A 15,388-nucleotide genomic window follows, 5' to 3' on the forward strand; every position below is an offset into this window, starting at 1 on the left:
TATGTAGTGATAGTGATGCGTTTGGCTCAAATAGGATTTTTCTAACTATAAGTATCTTTGTATAGATGTTTTATTTCAGAAATAAAATAGGATTTTTCAAATTATCCCCACAAGGATATCCATTTTCCGATTTTTCCCTTCATATTCTGAAGATATTTCAACTGAAATGTCCAGTTTTTCAGCTGCATTTCCTCAGAAACTCATAAATTTTTAGATGAAATTTCGTAATATATAAGTAGAGCTGTAACTCGTCAGAAGGATGCCCCTCCTTTTCCCATTAAAATCGCCCCCTGAATTTTCCATTTTTACATTTATTCAATATCGCAATACAGTTTCAGCACATTTAATGGATTGTTTTGCTACCGAAGGTGACGCTGTCCTATTAATAACAGAGTGCAGGTGCGAGAGAGTGACCGTATCGATCAAACTCTCGGCATCACTCGGACCCTCCGCTCGTTTCGCATTTCATTTCAATCTCTTTATATCTCCATCATTCTCTCTAACTCATCTACACTGAAAGAGAACCGCCTACACTAGACCTGGAAACAATTATCCAGCTATATCCTGTACGCCCGGAAGCAACTGAGACTCCCATGATTTTTCATGAATATAACCCACCGTTGAAGTAATTATTTTTTCACTCAGGGGACATCACTCTCAGTAATTAATTGACGATTATGTGTGGAGGGGGAGGGAGACAACTGTGCTTTCACCTTTTAATTATTCATACTTGAGAGTGAATATTTTGACCTTTGTTTTATCTAATGGAAATGGTTCAAGGGGGTGGAATAAATACGGGGAGAGATAAATCCAGGAAAACATTATTGTCCTCAGTACCAGAAACGTCACTCGCACTGCTTAAATCCTGTGCTTTAATTAATATCGAAATTCTAGATCCTAAGGGGAATAGACAAACATCGATACTGTCGATATCTCGAAATTCTTTCATGCTTATTCGCCAGTGGTTCACAAGTGTCTAAGGCGGTTAATTTGAATTCAGGATTCTTTAATTTTGAAATTTTCAATCATGATATTAATAATTACAGCACGTGTTTGGTCTTGTCACGGAAATTAAGTGAAAACAGATGGAAATCCAGCGTTGCCTTAAGCTTGATTTAAGCTTGGGATAAGGCTAGGGTACACGGAGGAAACGAAGGATTAATTTTATGAACTTTCCTTGTAAATTTTAAGGGGTTATTCTCATGTGAGCACTTCAAAAATTCGATTTTTTTTTTATATTTTGACAGTAAAACCTATTGAAAACATGCTGTGAAAAATTCAGACCGAAATTCATAGTATTTGATAAGTTACAGCTCATAGTCGCCGACGTGTCGTAAGCGATTGTCTACCAGGCTTTAAACTTTAAACGCGTTTTTCTCGAATCATCATTTTCTGAAACGGTCAAGGTCCCACAAGAAAAAGTATTCAACCGATTGTTTTAAAATTTACATATGTTCTTCTACTCATTTATAGTTATCGTCCCTACCACAATTGTTTATTTTCGACAATATCTTCATATTTTTTTTAAACGATTTGTAACGAAAAAGAAAGAGATTTTCGTGATTTTTTTTTTGAAGTTCGATATTTTTTTTTGTTTTTAATGAAATTGATTATATTTGGTAGGGACGATAGCCACAGATCTACTGAATAATAATCCATTCGATTTTTTTATCTCAGACAACATGAACAGCCGCTATCACCTTGACCAGTGAACTACCTTTTTTTGTTGGGGACTACTTTGACTTAGAAAAAATATATGTTAGAAATGTAAAAAACGAAAAAAAAATTTTTTTCGTATATTTCAAAATACAAATAAAAATATATTGAAAAATCAACATGATTGAAGGTTGTTGTCGCATAAAAAAAAAATTCCGAAAAAGTGGTAAAATATAGGCGTTCACATGAGAATAACCCCTTAAGAAACCTTTTTGGAAGTTTTTCTAGAAAATCGGTGGAAATTTGTGCTGAACGTGGACAGAAATTTAAACTGTAATATACTTAATGTTGGAATGTGTTTTCTAAAATGTAGAAAATTTGATTTTTGATGGGCGACAGGATCTCAACCTCCAGTTTCATCCCGGATATATTATCCGAGACAGCTTAATTATTCTTGTGTGATGAAATAATATACAACAAGAATCACTTCTCATTTCATTCAATCTGACTATTGCAAAACTATAACAATCATTGTCATTTTCATTTCATTCAGTGCAACTTGTTCAGCATTTTAGCAACTATTAACGTATTTAATTATTTCAAACCTTCGACATTTATCGAATACAAAGATTCATTAGATAAAATTCAATCATTTCAATTCCTTCACCGCACTGTGTGCTTATTGTAGCGTTAGATCTTTATTTCGGTCCCGGTCTCAACTATCCACTTTTCCAGTAAATATTTACTATAAAATAATATCGAAAGTGATCTGGGTTCTCTTCCTACCTAATTAAAATTCCACCTAATGATTTCCGTTGGTACTAAAAAATCTGAACCGCTATATAAATTTCCCACCTTCTATGTAATAATGATTTTCGTAAGATGAACGGCGGAGCTCGATAAGTCCAACAAATTTCAAATGATGAAGTGGCTAGGAGGCGGACAGTTTAGTTAAAAGAGCACCTGATGCATAATCGGAAGGGCTCATATTCGAATCGCGGTCTGGACTATTCACTTAAATAAATTTTTCTTGAAAAATTATATCGAGAAATATCCTGATTCTCTTACCGCAGTTTAAAAATGCAAAAAGCTTCGTACGAAGTGCCTTTCTCCACTTGGTTCAAGAATATTCTGAGGAATTGACTGCACATGTGTGGTATAAATCGATAGGTTCATTCCATTGTCTGTTTTTAAAACACCGAGTAAAGTTTCGGGGATGAATTGCCCGAAAATGAAACGGTCCGGACGGAATGTCATGGAATCATCAAGTCGTCGATCATAGTAAACCTAGATATATCCCTCTCAGGAAGATTTTATCAACTCTATTCCGCCTTTCTTACCTCATTTCGGCAAGAAAATAATCGGGAACGATAAACCTATTAACCAGCCAAGTTATCAACAATTTGCCCGAGGAATCGGATCAGCGCCGGCAGCTTTACTCCTCATTTTATATCTCAATAAGAGCCGCAGTCAAAATAAAACTCTGCCCCTCTCCATTACCAAAGTATCAAAAAATTCATCTGCCACATTTTTCACTCCAACATTTCCCAAATAACCCGAAAATAAGCCAACATTCCATCGTTACCCGCTCTCCATCACCCCTGCGATTTGATATTTCGATTAGTCCTCCCGCCTTCTATTATTCCCTCCCTAAAAGTGATTACATTGACGATTGAAATATGCGATAATAAAAAACCCAACGAGAGTATCCCCGATTACACACCCCCGACGAACGCTCTGGGCCTCGACACTTCAATGTTGAAAGGCGCTCTTTGATTAAAGATACGTCAATAAAAAGTGTTGGAGCCTGGTACGTTACGATAACTCCAGTAGCACCAGATAGACCAAACAGATGGGGAACACAAGAAGAAAAAAAAAATAAACGAGAAACAGAAACGTTTCTGCTGAGGTCTGAGTTAATTTCACCTCTGGCTCTCGCGACGTAATCGGGGTGATGTGTTTGATCTCTCTTCGATTTTCGAAGTAGATTCGAGGGCCAGGTCTCGATCGATCGAGACAAGCCCTGCCGACGGCGCAGGGCCATTTTCAACTTCTCTTCCTTCATCGTATCAGCCACCCCCTTCCCTCGCCGCCTAATACTCTTCGGTTTTCCTTTCTCTCCGATTTCTTTCTTCGTGCGACTCTCCCTCTTTCAACCGACGTCCCACCGAATAACTTCCCCGACATTTCTCTTCTGGCTGGTCTTACGTTGACCAACTTGAAACGAGTTGGAATTATAAAGAAAAAGGAAGGAAATCGCTGCGGATAAAAATAGAGAGTTGCGAGTGTTGAATCGCTACCAGGAACTATTTCCTTTGCCATCGTTTTTGGTCTCGTTTTCGTCCGAAGAAGAATGAAACTTGGAAATGTAACCGTCATGATGAACGACATTAATGACGACAAATGTTACTCTTTATCTCTCATCCAAGAGGTTGAAGGATTTCAACTGCTCCAGTGTTACAAGCCCATAATGAGCTTTATGAATTGAACTTTTCTTTTTTACCTTTTCATTCCTTTTCCGTGGCTGGAATTCCTTTTCTCTGGCTTTCATTACCTGATGGGGTAATGTCGTAATCGTTTTCTTTTTTTTATGTCTAAGAAATTGGCCGCTCGTTGCTTTTACGCAGGCCTTTTAACTCCGTCCATTTCTTCCGCTCTTTCTCCCGCTATTATCAACGGAGTGGAAAGGAGAGCTAGACGGTTAGCTCAGAGATTGAGCGAAGAGGAACAACAGACGACGAGTCTATGGCTGCATCTCCTTTTATTTTTTATCTCGGTCACCAAGCATCGTATCACAGTGAAACGTTGAGCACACCGACTTAATGATAAACAGAGTTGAGCTTTTCTTTAGTTGGAATAATAAGCTTCGGTCATGTTTGCTCAGTTTTTAAACACTGAGGAGCCCGCCGACTCCAAGGGAATGAGGGAGTGACTGCGTCTCGGTTTCAAACTCATTGTTTCCTCGACCCTCTCTCGGTTTATTTTTTTTTTATCTCGTGAACAACGATTTTTCGTTCCTTTTGTGCGGTTACTATCGCCATTATCCAACAGCACGTAACGACGATGCTGCACCATTGTGATGCTGTTGGTGATAAAGAGGTGGAGTGGGAGAAGGGGTTGGGTCCAGGGCCATGGGGTGAATGGAGATGCTAGCTGTCTTTCATTTCTACGATGTGGGACAAATCGAATGGTGAATCAGGGAAAGAGAAAAATGAGTTGTTCTATTTTCTGGGGGTTTTTTGTTGAGGTTCGTTATGTCGGGATGATGCAATTTTTTCTGTCATTTCAGTGGTTGTCAGGTGAATGAAGGTGTTGGGGAATTGGAAAGGGTCAGATAGTTCTCGCAAAATTTTTCAGATGTGTTCTCGAACATCTGGTGATCTGTAGAAAAATCTTACGAAATCTGAGAAAGAAAAATCGGTAATTGTTGGTGCAGCAAATTAAAACTTAACTTCTGGATTTAAATGCTACCTTTGGCGACAAAAGTATTTTCGATTCCTGTTGGTCTGAGTGGATATGGGGATCTAGGCGGCAGTGGGATGGGCCTCTTTGTGTTGGTAAACCATTTTGTTAAAAAATATCTATTTTCCTGTTGCCATTACGGGTCTATAGGCGCTCCTCCTCCTTAGCCTTTTATTCTCTTTCTGCGTTACTATGAAACGACTTCCACAACGTCAGCCATTCGGTTTGTACTCAAGGAAACCATGCGGAACCTCGGCGATACTGCCGGTCGATAATGCAGGGATTCTACGGTGTCCATCAACGTGAGGAACCCAGACGACAGTGCAATGTCTCTCTTTGTGTTGATGAGCCGTTTTGTTATGGAGCATTAAAACATTTTATCCATTTATTATATCAAAGACTATTTGTCTTTCCTACTACTATTACGTGTTCACAGACGCTTCTCGTCCTTAGCCTTTTTATCTCTTCCCCGTCTCCTCTCCTCTTTCTGCGTTACTGTGGACCGACTTCTACACCTTCACCCATTCGGCTTGTACTATGGGAAACCTTGGAAAACCTCACCCATACCTGTAGTATCGCGAATAGTTATGGGTAAATTCCCATAACTGAATAATATTTTAGACAGATGTTTTAAGTATTTTGTTAAGATAGTCTAGAGCTATAGGTTTATATAGTAGTTTCAGCGTAGGTGCAGCCATGCAAGCCTGCACCTACGCTAAAACACATTTTTTATCATCAAGACGGGAAGTTTATATAGCGTTCCACATTTCTTGTGACGTCAAAGGAAATCGTTGGATAGGATTTTGGATGAGGTAGGAAGGGGAACAGGATAATTCTCCATATGATTTTTGCAAGAAAAATTACTGAAAAAATGGATAGTCCAGACCGGGGTTTGAACCCGGGACCTTCCGATGATGCATACCATAAAAGCACTTAGAGGGTCTGTGGGTTTATAAGGCCCACAGATAGGGCAGGTGGAGATCGGTGCTGCCAGCGTGGTCCAGGGATGCTAGGACCACGTGACGTGATTAGGGCCCAGTCCAGGGTTGCGAAGAGGGACAGGGCCAGAGTCGTGTTTGAGCAGTGTTAGAGGATAGACGTTAGATGTTAGCCGTATTTCAGATAGACGAATCGTTAGAGGTTTTTGTGTAGTACATTAAAGAGTGAATATTGTGTGAAGAATAGCCGATAGTGAATTTAGTATTAGAATCGTTTGTACACTTTTTCATTATAAATAAACTGAATTATCTTTTTAAAAGTAAACCTACATACCACTGCTCGATAATGCAGGGATTCTACTGCATTCATCAATACCTTTTCCCCATCCCCAAATTCGTTCTTCCGGCCCCTCCGACTCGATTACTGTGCAATTAGGTCAGGTTACCTAAACCTATCAATGAATTTATCGCAATAATCACTATCGAGCGATTCCAATTCCCAAAGGTGGTATCTAACTTCTATTCACCCTTACTTCAGCATATCCGGTCTCAATATCCTCACGAATATTGGGTACGATGCAGCCGTGTACTTGAGAATTAATTCAAATCTCTATCCAACCGTACATTAATCTCATTTCATTCCTTTAGAGTGAACAATAATCGTAAGATTTACATATTTCTCACCTGCGCCGTCACCTCTGATGCCTCCGATAATATGCACGAAGACAAATGTTGAGTAAAAATTATGGAACGATTCATGTAATTCGTAATCGAGTTCCTGGTCCATCTCAGGAAAAGTACTACTAGCAGACGTAAATTCTCTGAAGTTTATGAAAATTATCTAGAAGTTTCGAAGTAGTAGGGCTTTGAATATATATATATAGAGGCGTTCTGTTTTGGACATTAAATAATTTCAATGGAACTGGTCTGTAGTTTTTACATTTCGGGATACGTAAAATTTCATGGATGGATGAGCTATCCGTACGTCGCGACTTATCTTAGTCTCAATCTCGATGGAATGAGAGAATTGATGACTTATTTTTACGGGATTGTACGTAAAGATTACAAGACGGAAACGTAAAATTCTAGGTCCGACTCATAGTTTTCGTTGGCTTCGAATTCGTGCGAAGCTTACATTTGGAAACGTAATTTTACGTCTCCTTTCTGGTACTTTTGGTTGAATATTTTTCTGAGTGTGAAAATGCAGTAGTTGCTCTGGATACAAATCTTTTGAATTTTTAAAATTCTAACTTCTGATTGAGAAAATTTCCTCTTCTTTTACCGGATTTCTCATAGTGCTATGTATGGTAAAGCGTAAAAATCATCGCGACACCACCCAAACGATGTTATCATCGATACGAAACTTGAAAACTTGACTCACCTTAAGGTTATTTTTACGTAAAATATTTATTTAGTAGTTTTTAGTCAAATTTTTATGATGAATAGTTCAAGAAAGTTGCAGGAAACGAATCACTTTCCGTTTGCGTTTGTCCGTTTTGAACTTGAGATAGAAATTTAAAAAATTTTAAATTTTAAAGTGTCGAAATTTACAAATTTTTCGAAATCCAATTTTTTTTAAATCAACGGTTCGATATTTTTTTAAATAAAAATTGTTTGGGATATGAGCTGCGTCATTGAATGCGACCAAAAAAATGAAACGAAATAACCGTTTTGTTCATAAAATTCCATAATTAAGAATAGTTACAACGATAACGATATAGTTTTATTTTATCTGTCTATACATATTGAATACAACCAGTCAAGTAAGACTATGCACTAGCAGAGCTAGAGCTTTTACATCGCATAAACTTTCTAAAGAGACTTTCAAGCCTAACAACCTCAAGTCACGCCGTTGAGGATATTTGGGTCACATAAGTTCAGAGAATTAATGAGTGTAAAGGTCATGTAACTTGTCATTGCTAGATAGATCAAGGAAGACATCATCTCACGGTTCCATCAACATAACTTCTCTGACGCATTTCCACTCCAAAGCCATCCGACCAATAGAACTTAATTTACCGCTTACGTTAATCTGAATCTCAGATTCATCTCATCCATAAATCCGGCAATTATGTATATATTGATGATTAATCCATATAATTCTCGTAAAATCTTTATGACTCATTTATGATTGTATGAATCGTTGCTTGACATCTCTAGCCTAATTATTGAACATTGACAATCATTTGCTGGAATGCAACAGCTGACTGCAATTTCTTTTTCATAAGAAGTTGGTCAAGTGTTTTTCAAACATCGATTGAACCACAGGACCGTTTAATCTCATGAATATTCAATGTTATTTTTGCGCTGTTTTTTGATTAATATAACCATGTAATGTCATTAATGTTGGAAACATGATGAGTCTCCTTCCGTGTATCGAAAATTAAATACAGAAATATTTTTTGCATATGAGACTTTTTGGACAGCAGTCTAAGCCCTGTAGGGCACCATCAAGTCCAAGCATAAATACAATGATATCGTTCAAATTCCCAGTTATATTTTCACTGAAAGAAAAAAAATAATTGAGTCAAGTATATCACATTTTCAATAGTAAAACTGATCACTAATTGAATTTTACATCATTTTATTAACTACTATGAATAGATCAAGTTACATTGAAATGTTAATCATTAATATGTGCACTCAACCTTTTATAGATGAGAGAAAAATTTCGATTAAAATATCACTAAAAGGGTTTACCATGGAGGATGTTTTGTAATGCCTTATAGTCTGTAAATTTATAGTCTTCTTTGTTTGTTCACTCTTTGTCGACTCATTTTACATTTAGTATCTTTAAAATAAATTTGCTCCCTCACTTCCTGACTACCCCATCATTAACTAGTACATGATATTTCATTAAATCCACTGATCCATCAAACAAACTTAAGAGTAACGATATTATTGTGGAGAATGTAATGAGAGCTTAGGAATCTTCTGGCCATTCGGAAATAAAAACTAGTAAAGCCATCTTGCAGTAATTTTAAAGCATTCAGAACACATATTGAAGATGAACGCTTCGGAACGATTTAATCTATGCAGAGAAGAGAAGAGCCTCGTGAGAAACTGACTTTTTTCTTAATATTGTCGTCAAAAATAAAATTTACTTGAATTGAGTATAAAGTATATTCAATCTTCATCTTAATTTGGTCCTAAAATAATTACAACAACATCCTTTTTCAAGTATAATGCATATACTTAAGGGGTTATTCTCATGTGAGCACTTCAAAAAATCGATTTTTTTTTTCGATATTTTGACAGTAAAACCTATTGAAAACATGCTGTGAAAAATTCAGACCGAAATTCATAGTATTTCATAAGTTATAGCTCATAGTCGCCGACGTGTCGTAAGCGATTGTCTACCAGGCTTTCAACTTTAAACGCGTTTTTCTCGAATCATCATTTTCTGAAACGGTCAAGGTCCTACAAGGAAAAGTATTCAACCGATTGCTTCAAAATTTACATATGTTCTTCTACTCATTTATAGTTATCGTCCCTACCACAATTTTTTATTTTCGACAATATCTTCATATTTTTTTTAAACGATTTGTAACGAAAAAGAAGGAGATTTTCGTGATTTTTTTTTTGAAGTTCGATATTTTTTTTTGTTTTTAATGAAATTGATTATATTTGGTAGGGACGATAGCCACAGATCTACTGAATAATAATCCATTCGATTTTTTTATGTCAGACAACATGTACAACCGCTATCACCTTGACCAGTGAACTACCTTTTTTTGTTGGGGACTACTTTGACTTTAAAAAAATATATGTTAAAAATGTAAAAAACGAAAAAAAAAATTTTTTTCGTACATTTCAAAATACAAATAAAAATATATTGAAAAATCAACATGATTGAAGTTTGTTGTCGCATAAAAAAAAATTCCGAAAAAGTGGTAAAATATAGGCGTTCACATGAGAATAATCCCTTAAGTCAAGCATAAAATATACTTGATTCAAGTGTATTTCTTTTCGAGAATGTTCGACTATTTCGTGATTCGAGAACTCGCGATCTGAATTCCTAGTTCATGAACGTGTTGATCGTCTCTGCCTTCCTGTTTCGCCTTAAACTCTGTTAATAAACATTAATTCCTTTTCTACAGCGTAGTCTCCTTTCGTTACAATATCCTTACGATAGTATGTCCTATATTACAACAACTTATACACTTTACACTGAAAGAAAAATATAATTTTGCCAATTAACTATTCTTCTGACAAGAATTTGAAGCGCATTTTCCAATTAAAATTTCGGGAATTTATCTGTCCAAAACAAGTATAATTAGCATAATGATATTTTTATCTCAGTAAACTTTTCCCTGCACCTCTTCCCTACTGAAATTGAAATCCTACAATTTTCGCAAAACTTGTCCATACAATACCCACCTTCAATCTCTCCACCATAAACATAAATACAATCCAACAAGTCCTTGGATATGCTGCACCAACAGTAGAATACATCTGCGAATTTATGCACCATATCGAATGCACTTCTCCCAAAATATTGAAATTAAATTATCGCAATAGTCCGGCGTAACCTGATTAACTTCGTACTGTTCGCTGTCGCTGTTGTTTTAATGCCCATGTAATTGACTAATGGAATACCATGGAGGAGGAGGAGTGAGGATGGGTAGTCGGTGGAAAGCGGTATAATGCAAATAGTATATTGCCATTGGACCCATACAGTGTATCAAGTGAATTAATGTAGATCCAGCACTAAATGTAAATCTCCAGTGGAATGGACTGCACAGTTATGCGGGTACCTCTTGGGGCATCAGTGCCAAAGGACCTCAGTTGGTTTGGTCCAAGTGGAGGTGGGGTAATCTCATAAATTTATATCAAACTGATATCTCCTCCCTACTTCACTTCTAGCACCAGTGTCTCTCTCCTTGTTATCCCTTGGGCTGCCCCAACAAGGGTGAGGAAATAAAGACGAAAGATTTTGTGGGCTCTTTACTTTCACCCTTACCTCTCCTTCATTCATCAAGCATTAAGGTCACATTGAGCATCAGTGAGCCCCCAATGTTGGCTCTGTAATTGCTCACCGGCAACTTTTACGATGAGGATTGGAGAGTAGCTCGGGGAAAGGTCTTTTTGAAGTTACTTCACTTGTATCTCCGGAGGACTGAAGGCACTTCTTCAACCACTGGGTAGCATTACTAATTATTTGAGATGTTTTAGAGCCGAGGAACGCCAAGGTTTTTGCCCCGCGATGCTCCTATGCTGGAGAGACACAATTGGGGGCTTTAATGGATCAACGTTTTATTTTTAGTCAACTGCACTAGAGTACAACGGACATTTAGATAGTGAGGCGGAGGAAATTGGGCAATTTGATAACGTAATTATTTAATGGGGATTATATTGAACAGGAACCCAACGTATCATCGAATCGCTTTTACGAGTGATAAGCCAGATGATAAAATATTAAAATTATTTTTCATTGGAATTTTCTAGTCGGGTGTTTTGCAGAGAGGAGCCATTGGGAGGGCCTAAATAATTAATCCATGATTAAGTTATATTTCAGTTGCTATTAATAGGTGTATTATTGGAGATAATGAATTATTTAGAGTAACATATTCGTTCAAAACTACAATTCAATTTTTTTCTAAACTTACAAAAGCTTAAAATATGGAACTAAGAGAGTCAAAATGAATTGAATTTGATCTTGTTTTTATTTTGTTCTCTATATTCTAATATAATTCTACGAAAAATGCTACTCTGCTTTTTTTAGAGAATTTCTACATGAAACAAAATATATACTTAAATCAAGTTCATCGTGTTCTGAATTCAAGTATACTTTTTAATCAATCGATATTATATTCGATTTTTGATGAGGATATTGAAAAAAACGTTAATGAACTACAAATAGATTAAATAGTTCAAGAAAGTTTATCGTAACTATGTGTATTCAATGTTTCAAAAGGGCCGCAAAATGGATGGACTATATTTGGCTTTATTTACGTTCCCGGGAAAATCATCGAAATAAAAATCGGACGTATGCAAAACCTCTTCTCTTAATCACACGAACGCTAGATTGATACGAATCTCAATATTATCTCAGAATCAATTAGTCTCCAATTTGATATAAATAAAAATCGAAGCTGATATCAAATTTCTCGCCCTTTTAATAAGAATCAACGGGTATGATAAGACACGCGACCGGTGCCTCGATTATAATCATCAATCGATTACAAACAATCGATTCTCGCATCTTGATATTCGATAATTTGAAAACATCGGATCTTTTCCTTGAAGAAGATCCCTCTCATCAATCGATCAAAACCAATCGATTCTGGGATCTCGAAATTCGATAATTCCGCATTTTCTCTTTTAGCATAACTAATGCCATTACGGCCGCGGCGCTAATGCCGGTTTCGCCTTGGCTTCTTCACTAATCACTTATCGATGATTATGACTATGACATAATTGATTATGCCCATGAAATCCGCCATGATCGATTAGTGGCCCGTGCGACTTTTTATATAAGATAATGGATCAGAGAAGCCATCTAGTACTTGACTGTGGCCATTCAGGTGCACTATTCATTACATTCATTAACTGTCAATGATCAATCACTCGAACATATTCAACTCTACCGGTCGTTAATAGTTAACGAATCTCGTTGGAAATAAATGAATCATCCTATGAGGGCAGGTAGAAGTGACGCTCTTGAGCCCATGGATTCCCTTTTATCGGCAAGTTCAAGGGCTGTTACAACATTGCGTGACTGTCACATCGTTCGAGTCACGTACATGTGAGAGAGACCATTAAAAAAAACGATCTTGCTGAAGCGCAGCTGTCCGCGAGTTTCGTAATTCACTGTGCATGCGAACATTCAGAGACTGGTGACTCAAACGAGTGTGAAGTTCTAGTAATAAAATTGTTTGAAAATTATCTTCCCAAGTTGTGGATCCTCAAAGCTACTCTAAATAAAATTAGTACTTTGGAAATAATTTTTGTCACAAGGCCCGCTACCGGAGGTTTGTGATGGATTAATGAGCCTACGGACCCTGTGACACACCATTTTTTGTCTTGAAGGCCATCCCAAAACCTTGTGAGGGCCGAGCGGGGTCCCGGGACCGCAGGACCCCCGTAGGGGCGGTTGAGGAGTGGCTTCGTGGTGAAGAGAAAATGAAACCAACTATTTTAGAAAAATCCTAAATCATATAAACGACTTTATAACAAAAAAGAAAAAAAATGTTGAATTTCATGGACTCAACCCCCAAGCTAAGAGAAAGTCTTATAAGAATTCGGAAGAATTTCCTAGCGATTTCGCAACATTTTTATATTGATTTTCTTGACAGAAAAACAGACAAGGAAAACAAATCCATCAATAATTAGAAGAATATTCATTTCAAGGAACAGAGGAATGGGAAATTTTAACTTTCGGTTGTTGCAAATCTCTCATTGAATATTATCTGATGTCACTGGAGCTAGTCTTTAACAATAAAGTTTCTTCATAAGTCAAGTTCTAAATTAGCAATTGCTATGAAATGGAATATTTGTCATTTTTTTTGTCGTGAAAAATAAATTCCCTGTGATGATACGTGCAATCGTGGATTAATGTGAGTGTAAAGAAGTTAATTGCTGATTAATTGCAAAAAATAACTTTTCTTGATGCCGTCGTACATTAAGATCCTTGGTCGACTTGTTTTGGTACAATTGCAATCTTTCTCACTTCACCATCCCAACGTCAATAAGTATTGACAATCCGTCAAGTATTTTTATTCACCTGATTATTGGAAATGGGATATTTTAAATAACCAAAGTGTTAAATAATTAGCTTAAACTACTTTATTCATTAATCGCTTGGAAGGCACATCCGCCCGTCATCGATTCCTTAGAGGAACTGACATAAGTAACAAAGAGGTACGACACCCTGGACTTCAAGTAACGTTGCCATTATAAAACTTATTCATTTGAGTCTATTTAGACTTAAGAAAAAACATAAATGTCCTAGCCCGTACTTCTCATAATTCTCTATAAAAAAATGTCCGTCAATGTCGAATATAATTGTCAATAGTGCGCAATATTCTATAACAGAGTCCAAATGACGTAAAAAAAATTAAAAAGTCATGTCCTACCCTCAGTTGATATCTTATTTGTTAATTTCAATTATTGCTATATTACAATAAACCCTGAACGGATTTATAAAGTTTAAATAAAACAACGCATAATATCGAGTATAAACTCGAATGAAAATATACGATTTACGTTTGGCCTCGTATTACTATTTTAATCAGAAATTCAACACAGATATTCCAAAAAAATTTTAATGAAATTCGTGAACGAAAAACAAGCACTTTATTTCCATGAATAATCCCATTCATTCATTACCATTTGTACCCCATTGAATTACCCCGAATCGTGCAATAAATCCACTAATCAATCGTAATTGAGATCTTGGGTGTAACCACAATTACATCGTTGTTCATGCTCCCATCGCAAATCGATTCTCAGAGTGCCGGTGATGTTTTGGTCGTCGTAAATATTATCCACCAGTGAACTGTGGCCACCACTAATCCAGAAATCGATGAAGGGTAATGTGTGAAATAAACGACTACCAGCACCATCCTATTTGTGATATTTTTTGCTTGCATTCATTCTGTTCGTTATTTATCATATCTCTCAGTTTATTTTTTTTTTTCCTCGTGCTCCATACTTTTTTCCACCCACATATGCAGAGAGTAAATAATAATAGTTTCGTAGCGTTTGGTCTCGGGGGAGGCGCGCACTCCGAAGTACATTACTGCAGTTGTATATGACTTGTTGATGCCCCCAGGACACTCGTTCCATTATTCCTATCTATTTTTACGAAAAATAGCAGTATTCAGATTGAGCAGATGGGAGAAGCAGCAAAAACTAATTGTTGGATAATTTTTCTGTACTATAGTAAAAGTATGTTTGTTTGTGGTACCATGAACTGAGAGAATATCTTTTCCCTCCTGAAAATGTATTTATTTTGCTCAAAAACAATCGACACACATGGAAACTATTCTAGTTGAATTAAGTATGAAATATACTTAATTCAAGTATAATGAATACAAATTCAATCAATCAATCAATTTTTCATTCGAGCAATTAGTTATATGAATATGCTTGAACGGAGTATAACGTATGCATTTAAATCCAGTATAAAATATACTTCAAGTTGAACATACTTATGCGTACATATATTTTATACTTGCTTTAAATACATATGTTTTAGTTGAAATAAGTATGTTATTGTACTTATTTTAATACCATGTTAAGATTAAGATAAAATATATTTATACTCTACTGAAGTGAATTTGATTTTTGACGACGATGTTGAGGAAATGAGTCATTTTCACATGAGG

General features: G+C 36.4%; 1 protein-coding gene and 1 long non-coding RNA gene across 4 annotated transcripts in view; one reads left to right on the forward strand and one right to left on the reverse strand.

Moving 5' to 3' along the window:
* LOC135159779 (uncharacterized) overlaps positions 1-7,095 on the reverse strand; it is an 83,293-nt gene extending 76,198 nt beyond the window's left edge. For all 3 annotated transcript variants that reach the window (XR_010298454.1, XR_010298453.1, XR_010298452.1), the window contains exon 1: positions 6,741-7,095. This is a non-coding gene — a long non-coding RNA (uncharacterized LOC135159779). The remainder of the gene's footprint in view (positions 1-6,740) is intronic.
* The window catches only part of LOC135159777 (protein timeless homolog), a 328,531-nt gene that overhangs the window by 93,884 nt on the left and 219,259 nt on the right, over positions 1-15,388 (forward strand). The window lies entirely within an intron of this gene.

The sequence above is a fragment of the Diachasmimorpha longicaudata genome, chromosome 2 (assembly GCF_034640455.1).
Source record: "Diachasmimorpha longicaudata isolate KC_UGA_2023 chromosome 2, iyDiaLong2, whole genome shotgun sequence".
Taxonomy (NCBI): Eukaryota; Metazoa; Arthropoda; class Insecta; order Hymenoptera; family Braconidae; genus Diachasmimorpha; species Diachasmimorpha longicaudata.